Consider the following 11,366-nt stretch of genomic DNA (forward strand, 5'->3'; position numbering starts at 1 on the left):
GTCAGTAGATATTTCGTAAGGATACTTAACTCTCTGCTAGAAGTAACAGTGCCGGGCTGAGTGGCGCAGACGGTTAAGGCGCTGGCCTTCTAACCCCAACTTGGCAGGTTCGATCCTGGCTCAGTCCGGTGGTATTTGAAGGTGCTCAAATACGACAGCCCCGTGTCGGTAGATTTACTGGCACGTAAAAGAACTCCTGCGGGACTAAATTCCGGCAGCTCGGCGTCTCCGAAGACCTTAAGAAGTAGTTAGTGGGACGTAAAGCAAATAACATTATTATTATTATTAGAAGTAACAGCTATACGAACATGACCTGCAGCTATTTATTGGCGAGATACGCCCCTTGAATATTGAGTAGTTTTGAAAATAATGCCATTATTTTGCATTTTCCCTCAAAATGTAGTTTGTTCAACGCAGGAAACTAAATTGCGAGAAACTGAAGAAAGTATATATTTTGTTCCAAGTGAGATTCAAGCTTCATATCATACAGACAGCTAACAGTCATTACTTAAAATGATTTCTGTTGTGGTATTTAATTAATTCATGTTAGGTTATTATGTCACTTGTTTCATGATTATGAGAGTAGTTATGAACAGAATTAACAACTCATGATTACGAATTGATAATGAACAGTTGCTGAAGGCGATCGAATATGTCTGGTCTGAATACAATACAGCAAGGTAACATATTTAACATAGAACTCTAGTTGTTCGTTGTTATTTATTAAACTGATCAGAAACCTTACAGTGACTGCCTGTTGAAAAGGACGAAAGAAAGAAATAACTTATTTACAGAAAAATTACACCCGAGTAAACGTTCGCATTGATCGTTGTTATCAATGAGCTTAATTGAATTATATTTTCGACTAGATTATACAATAATAATAATAATAATAATAATAATAATAATAATAATAATAATAATAATAATAATAATAATAATAATAATTGTTACCGCGTTTCCGTGGCCCACATAGGAATAGGAAGTGCCTGGGTCGAATGAGCAGACAAGCAATATTTAAAGAATAAGTTAAAGAAACAAAATTCAAGAAATTTATTTCTTTCTTCTCTAATAGGCTTTGATTTAATCACAGTAAGTTTACAATGCTCAGAATAGCAAGGTTGCTCGATAAACCCTTACAACTTAGAAAGAATACTGGAGCTCCTCAGCTCGAGAAAACAATGTAAGAGCTAAGAAGCCCTAACACCGGTACAACATGAGCCTATTAACTCCTAACAACTACAATTATGACAATGTTAATATCGAGTTGATTCATTCCCAATTCAAGTAGAGGCTAGCCTTAAAATTTGAGAGGGCCGATCACCTGGATGTTAGGCCCCTTTAAACAACAAGAATCGTCACCAAAACTTGAGAAAGTGAACACGTCTCCATTATTACACTTCCGAACATGGGTCACAACCCATTTTACAATTCTTGTATGAGATGCGCTCCATAATGGCCTATAGATACAGTCTTTCAATTTACATTAGTGATAAAAATTCACCTATTACGTTAAAGTACACAGACCTACACTACCACTCATTAATTTCAATACACCAAATAACTGACATCTAGTTCTCTGTAGATATGGTCTAATACCGTGGATATGGTAGAGGAAGCAAAGGAATAGTACAACAGTTGTACACATGTCATGATTTTTGCTTGTGATCATGGAGATACAATAATATCTAACAAACAATGTAGTGTACATAAACGTTATGTACCTATCGGATATGTTTGTTTACCTATTTGCCGACGGATGCCGCATTTGGTGCACCTTGTGTTGTTCCCTGCAGTGATGTGATATCTGCAGCGAACGGCAAGCATTGGTACGATACATACCATGTGGTTCCTGCATGTCAGTTCCTTCGCGACAGTTAATAATAATTTCGTGTGGCTATTTCTAGCCTAGTGCAGCCCTTGTAAGGCAGACCCTCCGATGAGGGTGGGCGGCATCTGCCATGTGTAGGTAACTGCGTGTTAATGTCGTGGAATATAGTGTTATGTGTGGTGTGTGAGTTGCAGGGATGTTGGGGACAGCACAAACACCCAGCCCCGGGCCATTGGAATTAACCGATGAAGGTTAAAATCCCCGACCCGGCCGGGAATCGAACCCGGGACCCTCTGAACCGAAGGCCAGTACGCTGACCATTCAGCCAACGAGTCGGACTTCGTGACAGTTGAAGTGTGCACATCGCTAGTATGACTCCACGAGTGGAGATATCCGTAGAAAAACGTGCTGCAAGCCAAGCAGGTTTATCTGTTCGCCAAATTGCAAAACAGTGTAGTGTGTCTATAGGGCGAGTGCAATACATCCTTAACCGCCAGAAGACAACAGGTAGCAATAAGGACATACCATGACCAGGTCGACCTCGTAAAAGAACTAAAAGTGATGATAAATATATCAAAATTACCAGTAAGAGAAAGAGATTCAAAACAGCGCCCCAAATTCGTGCAGAATTGGTAGAAATGAACAAGACAACAATATCTGTTGCAACAGTAAAAAGGAGACTAATTGAAGCCGGCTTGAAATGATGTGTCGCAGCAAGGAAACCCCTTCTAAGGCCCATATATAAACAGAAGAGACTTGAATGGGCTAGAAAACGTCGTAGTTGGACATGGGAAGAGTGGACGAAGGTGTTATTCACCGATAAATCGATGTTCGAGATTGTTGGAACCAGAAGGAGAATATTTGTTCGCCGATTTGTAGGGGAAATGATAGCCCAGCAGTGTGTTCTAGCTACAGTTAAACACGGTGGAGGTTCTAGTATGGTTTGGGGATGTTTTGTCGGAGATGGATTCGGCGAGATTGTGAAAATAGATGGATGTATGGATCAGAAGCAGTGCCGTCGCATACTTCAGTATCATGCAATACCAAGTGGATTGCCCTTAATATGGAAAGGGTTCACCTTACAACAGGATAATGACCCAAAACATCGGTAGACATACTGTACGAACTACATTGCATCAAAGGAAAAACAGAAAGTATTGAAATATATGGCATGGCCGTCTTGCAATCCCCGATTGCAATCCCATTGAAATGGTCTGGGATGAAGTGGACAGACGTATCAGGGAAGTTAATATATCCAGCAAGGAACATCTGTGAAATATTTTTAAGGATGTGTGGAATCATACAGATTCACGATACCTACAAAAACTGTGTGACCGCATGCCTCGAGTTTGTGAGGCAGTCATCAAATCCAAAGGAGGATACTTTGATGAAAGTAAAATATAATAATTGTGATTGTATTATATATGTGCAAGCTATTATAATTATCTTTTGTGAAAAATAACGTTTGATTTGTGTTGTAAATCTGAAATACCAGGGTGTATTGAAATTAATGAGTGGTAGTGTAGCTTATTTACTAAGGTTACCCTTCAAGGAAATATACAGAGACCAAAGGTCTATACTACTTTGCCACAGTAAAACAAATTTAGAAGAGGAAATATTTACAATACGCCAATAACTAATTAGGAAAGAGGCGGACATCAAGCACTCCAAAATGAAAAGATTCGAACCCTAAGTGGGCTGATGGCCTGATGAAGCACGGGCTAATCCCATACTACGGGGTAACTAAGTAGGAGACACATTTAACGCCGAAAAAAAAAGAGTTCGGTTTTAGAGTCATCCGATTCAATTAGCATGGGAGAATTACGAGGGCAACCACTCGCCCTCTTTTACTTTCAACCAATTTCCCATAAGGGAAATAATTATTTAATTCCGGAGACCAACCTACATTACGATGAGAAAAGAAAGCCCTAATCGTTACAATTAAATGAAAGCTGCGGAACTCTTCCGTACACTTCATTCGCAGTTAAGTGCACATAGTTAAGTTTATTCTGCATACCTTATTAGTTGGAACTTCCTTCAAGCCGAAACCTCCACCTCCAGCCATCCCCAAGGAGAACCCTCTCTCTTCTCCGTCATGACACGCACAAAATCACAACAACAATGAAAGACATTGAGGGTGTAAGTGCCTCAGTTTATATACATAGAGAACCCGAAAGATCTGGATGTTTACAATCCAAGGATCGGATTGGACGGCTTCCATTAATCAAGAGAGACCCAGATTGGTCAGAAACATTAACTTAAGATAGGCTGATAGATTTAAGAGAGGTGGTAGAGAAACTTCGGAACTAAAAATAATTAATAATAATGTTATTTGCTTTACGTCCCACTAACTACTCTTTTACGGTTTTCGGAGAGGCCGAGGTGCCGGAATTCAGTCCCGCAGGAGTTCTTTTACGTGCCAGTAAATCTACCGACACGAGGCTGACGTATTTGAGCACCATTAAATACCACCGGACTGAGCCAGGATCGAACCTGCCAAGTTGGGGTCAGAAGGCCAGCGCCTCAACCGTCTGAGCCACTCAGCCCGGCAAAAAAATAACAACAGCGTGCCATTAAGTTTACAAACATAGAGATACAAATTTTCTTTCAGGATAAATTAGGGCTTTGCCCTATAGAGGCCCCTTGTATATCGATGGCAGAGCCATCTAAACATTGAAGAAAAATCTATTACACTATCACCAAGTTCAGAGTCTTAAACAGAGATGGACATAGTAGATAACAGCTCAGGGAATACTCAAAGATGGATACTGTACCCCAGGTATTATTATTGATTTAAGCCCACTAAGGAGCGCTGGTGACTAGTTCTTCCTCGATGCTCTTCTTTGTTCCCAATATCTCTTGAGCCCTGCTGATAATTTCTCCTTTCTCTCCTGTGAAAGGGGCTTCCGACTTCTAGGAACTCTAGGTGGTGGGGTCCAAGACTGTACCATAGCACAAAATTTGGAACGATCTTCTATATCAATATCTGAAATCCCAGCCGAATCCAAGTCCTTCTGTACTTCATTAAGCCACAAGCTTCCAGTCTTGTAGCTTTTAACCAAAGAAAAGATCTTCTTGGTAAGCCTGTTGCTGTCCATTCGTTGTAGGTGTCCATAGAACTTAAGCCTCCTACGTCGCATGCTGGTATTGGCTGATTCTAACTGTCGATACAGCTCAGAGTTCGATTTAAGTCTGTAGGTTACATCTGGGAGCAATCTCGGTCCATGAATTTTCCTGAGGATACGTCTTTCGACTTTCTCTAGATCATCCAAGGTGCCTTTTTTGTTCATCAGGAGGGTCTCTGAGGCATACAAAAACTGTGGTCTGACAACAGTTTTGTAATGACAGATCTTAGCATTTTTCGAAATGCACCTCTTATTATAATGGTTGTGGGATAGTTGGTACGCTGCATTGAGTTTGTTACATCTTTCTAGGATGGATGTACCGTCTCTACCATTGGGGTGGACCCATTCACCAAGATAGCGGAAGCGATTGACTTTCCCAATCGTTCCATGTATGGTCGTCAAAGGGGGGTTATCGGGATGCCGAGTCTCAAAGTACTTAGTTTTGTCATACGATATGTGTAATCCAGCCTTCACCGCTATCTCGTGCAGGGCTTCAATAGCAATGACAGCATCCTTAGAGTTGTTGGTTAGGATTGCAATGTCATCTGCGAATGCTAGGCACCTGATCTCAATCTTTCGAGTCCCGGCTCCAATGGCAACTGGTTTGATTTCTAGATTCCTCAGTGTACATTCCCAGTTCTTGATGACTTTATCAAGCACTAGATTAAACAGAATGGGTGAGAGGCCATCACCCTGCCGTACTCCAGTTTTTATCTTGAAAGTCCGAGATAGTTCTCCCCTGAACTTCACCTTAGATGTTGTATCCGTAAGAGTCTGTTGGATGAGGGTGCGTGTGTTGTAATCAACACCTCGTTCTTGCAGTACGGAGAAGAGTGTCCGGCGGTCGATAGAATCATAAGCTTTTTTAAAGTCGACGAAAACCACAGCGATGTTCATACTCCTTACTTGTTTTAGTTGGAGAATGGTTTTTAGGTTGAAGATCTGCTCGGTACAAGACCGTCCCCGCCGAAATCCTCCTTGATATTCACCAATCGTTCGATCACATTGGCTTTCTACATTGTCCAGTAAAATCCTTGACAGCACTTTGTATGCTACTGACAGCAGAGATATCCCTCGGTATAATAATAATAATAATAATAATAATAATAATAATAATAATAATAATAATAATAATAATAATAATAATAATAATCACCGAGCGAGTTGGCCTTGCGGTTAGGGGCACGCAGGTGTGAGCTTGTATTCGGGAGATACAGGGTTCGAACCCCACTGTCGGCAGCCCTGAAGATGGTTTTCCGTGCTTTCCCATTTTCACACCAGGCAAATGCTGGGGATGTACCTTTATTAAAGCCACGGCCGCTTCCTTCGCACTCCTAGCCCTTTCCTGTCCCATCGTCGCCATAAGACCTTTCTGTGTCGCTGCGATGTAAAGCAAATAGTAAAAAATAAATAATAATTAATAATAATAATAATAATAATAATAATAATAATAATAGTAATACCGCAACATATACAACTAAAAGTGCTTTTCTCTGAACACAAAAATTCGTCGCTACAACACTGTCATCTTTTTTTTTTTGCTAATTGCTTTACGTCGCACCGACACAGATAGGTCTTATGGCGACGATGGGACAGGAAAGGGCTAGGAGTGGGAAGGAAGCAGCCGTGGCCTTAATTAAGGTACAGCTCCAGCATTTGCCTGGTGTGAAAATGGGAAACCACGGAAAACCATTTTCAGGGCTGCCGACAGTGGGGTTCGAACCTACTATCTCCCGAATACTGGATACTGGCCGCACTTTAGCGACTGCAGCTATCGAGCTCGGTAACACTGTCATCAAACCAGTATCGCTGTATGCATCTGAATGCCTTATCCTGTCCGAGAAATGTTTGCTCGGGATTTAGGGAGGAAAGAAAGAAAGATCCTACACACCATACTTGGCCCAAACTACAAACATGACATCTAAATTAGAAAATACAGGCAAGAAGTATACTCGCGTAAAGGCAGTTCTCTTTCACGGTCTTATAGGACGGATGATCGACTCTCGATGGACGAAACGTATCTTCGGTATATTTGACTCAAAACCAAAAACGGCAATGACATGGTACGTTAATGTCAAGAAAGATCTTAAAGAACTGGGCATACAAGCAGAAGATGCACAAGACCGAAATCTTTTCAGAGCAGCCATCAAGACTTTTGGGACTTTCCGGGACGAAAACCGGGCAACTGGTGCCAAATGGACAGAAGAACATCGTGCTAAACACAGTGAGCTAATGAAGATGATGTGGATTAAGCGAAAAGTGAACAAATGCCAGAATGCAAAGTGAGGCTTATCGTGGTCCCTAGTTGGCCGATTACCGAACTTGAATAATAATAATAATAATAACAATAATAATAATAATAATAAATAATAATAATAATAATAATAATACCGAGCGAGTTGGCCGTGCGCGTAGAGGCGGCTGTGAGCTTGCATCCGGGAGATAGTAGGTTCGAATCCCACTATCGGCAGTCTTGAAAATGGTTTTCCGTGGTTTCCCATTTTCACACCAGGCAAATGCTGGGGCTGTACCTTAATTAAGGCCACGGCCGCTTCCTTCCAACTGCTAGGCCTTTCCTATCCCATGGTCGCCATAAGACCTATCTGTGTCGGTGTGACGTAAAGCCCATAGCAAAATAATAATAATAATAATAATAATAATAATAATAATAATAGTAATAATAATAATAATAATAATAATAATAATAATAATAATAATCACACGCTGTGACATGTGTGCTATCACAATACCATACACGAAGAATCGCTGTATAATTATATTGTGTATGAAGGTGAAATTTAACTGTCTATTGCTACATCCGTAATGTGAGTGAAGGAAGCTCGCTCGCATGGAGACCAGTGACCGTCCTGCTGTGATAGCTATCGCATGAAGCAGACGTTGGTGATGATTTACACATTGTGCAAGGGTCACGAAGTGTGAACAATATAAAACTAACCTTTTACAAGACCACACATGCATGTACTGTATGTTGACTCGGTGCACTTTTCAATGACTACTAATAAAAAGAAAAGAAATTATTTTGGGCACCGTCACAATGGACAATTTTATCCTTGGCAAGAAATAAACTTCTTCCCTATTACGTTGTTGCACTACAGAATTATGATTTTGAAGACTAGAAAAATGGTGTCTTAATTTTACCGATGACAACACACCACAAAAGGTAGCAAATATGAAGTCACGTTTGTTGCAAATAGGATCTCACGAGATCGCATTGCACCTGGACTACAGCAGCTCCATTCATTCTCCACTAACCGGCGATTTGGCCGAGCTGTTAGGGGCGCGCGGCTGTGAGCTTGGTTCCGGGAGATATTGGGTTCGAACAGAACTGTCGGCAGCCCTGAAAATGGGTTTTCCGAGGTTTCCCATTTTCACATTAGGCAAATGCTGGGGCTGTACGTTAATTAATGCTACGGCCGCTTCCTCACTACTCCTAGGCCTTTCCTGTCCCATCGTCGCCATACGACCTATCTGTGTCCGTGCGACGTAAAGCAAGTACAAAAAAATTCTTCACTATGCCGATGGAGATGACCAAGTTCATCAATAACAACTCCACCAACAAAAAATCATGAACATCTGATTCCAGTGTCTGAAAAGTAGTACAGGGATTTGGGAAAACTGTGTTCCAAGAACGTTATTCCCAGCATGTATCAAACGTATCAAAATTTGCCTTGTTCATCTAACATTGATGATGTTCTGCCTGAAATGGTCTAAGAAGATCCGTAGAGAAATTCATTGTGATTTAGTTATGTTCTATTGAGAATTACCTGAATCGTATAGTTCCTTTGTGAAATGTTCATGAGACAGTTCATTCATTTTTAATTGATTGCTTTTCATCGAATAATTAATTTGTGTTGAATAGTTTGTGGCAGGCTGGAACAGAATTATTATAGCCTTCTCATAACACCAGCAAGCTATCGTAACTTCTGAACCTCAAATCTGTTATGTCGAAAGTGTCATTTAGGAAACGTCATGTTATTTCTTTCACTTCACTTTCGTTCTAAACTGAAATTAAACAGGAAATTTATGTTTTTGACTATATATAAGTCGATTTTACACAGCATATAAATTCATATTTAGGCCATTTTAATAGTTTTGTCATATTTTGGCAATATTAATGGTTTAACTTAATGTCGTATTTCGGTTATATTTTAGAAGTTAGGTGGTGTCCGCCGCAAATCTCAGGTAGCGGACACTGTTGCTTGATCTTTTTAGTCTTACTGAACATCAACGTGGCAAAACTGAGTGTAGTGAAAGCGCGTAGTAAAATACTTTGTGAAAGAGTTTGCAGTGTAATATTTTTGTACCGACGGAAAATAATTTCCCGCAAAGTGTGTGAAATTAAAGTTAGAGCAGGGAGACGATTTCAAGTACAAAAGCACCGCAACATGAGAACAGTATCGGTCGGCAAACTTTTGAGAAAGCAAGGGTTCACAATCGAACCTTCGACATCTTTCAGACTGTCAGTTTTCTCAAAAGATCTGTGTGGAATGGTGGTTTCGGATAAGATTTCTCTTAATCCCGGGTTCGATTCCCGGCTTGGTTAATTCCGCTGTCACTGGGTGTACGTGCCGTCTTCAACATCATTTCATCCTCATCACGACGTGCAGGTCGCCTACGGGAGCCAAATAAAAAGATGCACCTGGCGAGCCGAAGTCCTCGGACACATCCCGGCACTAAAAGCCATACGCTATTTCATTTCATCAGGAAGGTTGACGCATTTCTCAAATTGCAAGTCCAATGCCAAAAGTTTTATTCGTGCCCAAGCAAAAAACGGTCAACGATGCTCCAAAGAGCGGAAAATTCGGGTTCAGTAAAGTGATAAGCTCTATCTCGAGGCCAGTCCCCGACTGAGCAGATCGGTTGAGGTTTGGAGGGTACATGGGCTTCATGGTGATAATTTGTAATATACCATTAGTATATATCAGACGTTGGCATAAGCCAACGGTAGTAAGTATATGTCAATAAAAACATCTCAGTAAGCATGGGGTCGCAATTGAACCGTTCACGAGATAACTGCGGAGGTATGTTGACGCTCCGTCATTGGTGTAATTGCCTGTACACATGGCCACATGTTTGTACGGTAACATCTCCCTAGTTACCATCAGCTAAGTGAAACACACTTTATTAAGGACAATCTCTGATCTACAGCTTTGAGCAAGATTACACTTTGCGTCCGGGTGCAAGGATGACATTTTGAGCACCTCCTGAAACGGATACGAGTGTAACCAGATACTGTGTGGTATGTGTGTTTTAGTCGTGTGGGACTATCTAGAACGACGGCACCAGCAGCACAAATACACTGGCATAAAGCATATAAGTGGCAGACGTCCAACTGCGTTCAACTGTGCGCCCATATTCACTGAGGTGTTCTTTCTCCTCTTATCGTCCTGTCCTCTTCTCTAATACTACATACTGGATACTACATTAGTGTGTGATGGTATGTTCTAATTTCTTGTTTCAGGTTTTCACGAGGATCAGCTAAAAGAACTGGCGTCGTCATCTAAGTGCAAAGCGTTTCCTAGAATCTATATACTCTAATGTACAAACTATTTTTATACAATTAAATATTTTTATATTAACGTATTCCTTCACTTCATACCGTACTCTGTAGTCGTCTGGAGATGATCCGATGAACTTAACGTCTAGTGTTAAATAAGGGTCGTTCAATTTACACACAGACTGGTGTATAGAAACTTAAATACCATAAAATGGGTATATTTTGCATTACTTTTTATAGTTAGTAAGAAAAATACTGTTTCAGAGACATTACTACGCCGGAAAATCTATACAACTCCTAAAAAGGTGGTGTTGGTTAGTAGCAATTCTATTACAAGTTTTATTGTGATCTAAATACTGATGCAATGTAACCCATATGAACAGGTAAGTTTGCACCATTGCTTACTTTTCTATATATTTCAATGAATAATGTGACTAGTTGCAAAGTTACAGTATGGAATGGCCAACTGTATGGCAAGAAATAAAAGGCATCACATGATGGACACCTAGCGGCAACCATTGGGTCCTCCCTCCATCCACGTTGTCCAGTTTTGTTCAGCCTTGTAGACCACATAGGGTGTAGCATTTCACCATCCGCATTATCACAAAACATGTCAGAAACCCTGCTTTTTGGGAAATTGAAAGTTCTCTTGGGACACTTCAACCTTCATTGAACCAACACTTTCTTTTGTCCAGGATAACCTGAAATTTTAGTTTCATCGAAATTGCAGATACTGTCAGGTGTAACATCTTGCAGAACAACACTTAGATTATAATCTAAATATTGATAATTGATAATTATTAATGTGTTCTGTAATAATGTTTTGTTCGATAGCTGCTCGACTTTCCTGGATGCTAGTCACAAATCCTTCAGACAACACAGCGTGTCTCTG

The 11,366-nt window shown here is 40.6% G+C and overlaps 1 protein-coding gene across 1 annotated transcript in view; it reads left to right on the forward strand.

Annotated features, from left to right (window-relative positions):
- LOC136864735 (adhesive plaque matrix protein-like) overlaps positions 1–10,556 on the forward strand; it is a 31,735-nt gene extending 21,179 nt beyond the window's left edge. The window contains exon 3 of the mRNA XM_068226400.1: positions 10,439–10,556. The gene's annotated coding sequence lies outside the window, so the exon portion shown is untranslated. The remainder of the gene's footprint in view (positions 1–10,438) is intronic.
- Positions 10,557–11,366: the final 810 nt, after the last annotated feature.

Source organism: Anabrus simplex, chromosome 2, assembly GCF_040414725.1.
Source record: "Anabrus simplex isolate iqAnaSimp1 chromosome 2, ASM4041472v1, whole genome shotgun sequence".
NCBI lineage: Eukaryota > Metazoa > Arthropoda > Insecta > Orthoptera > Tettigoniidae > Anabrus > Anabrus simplex.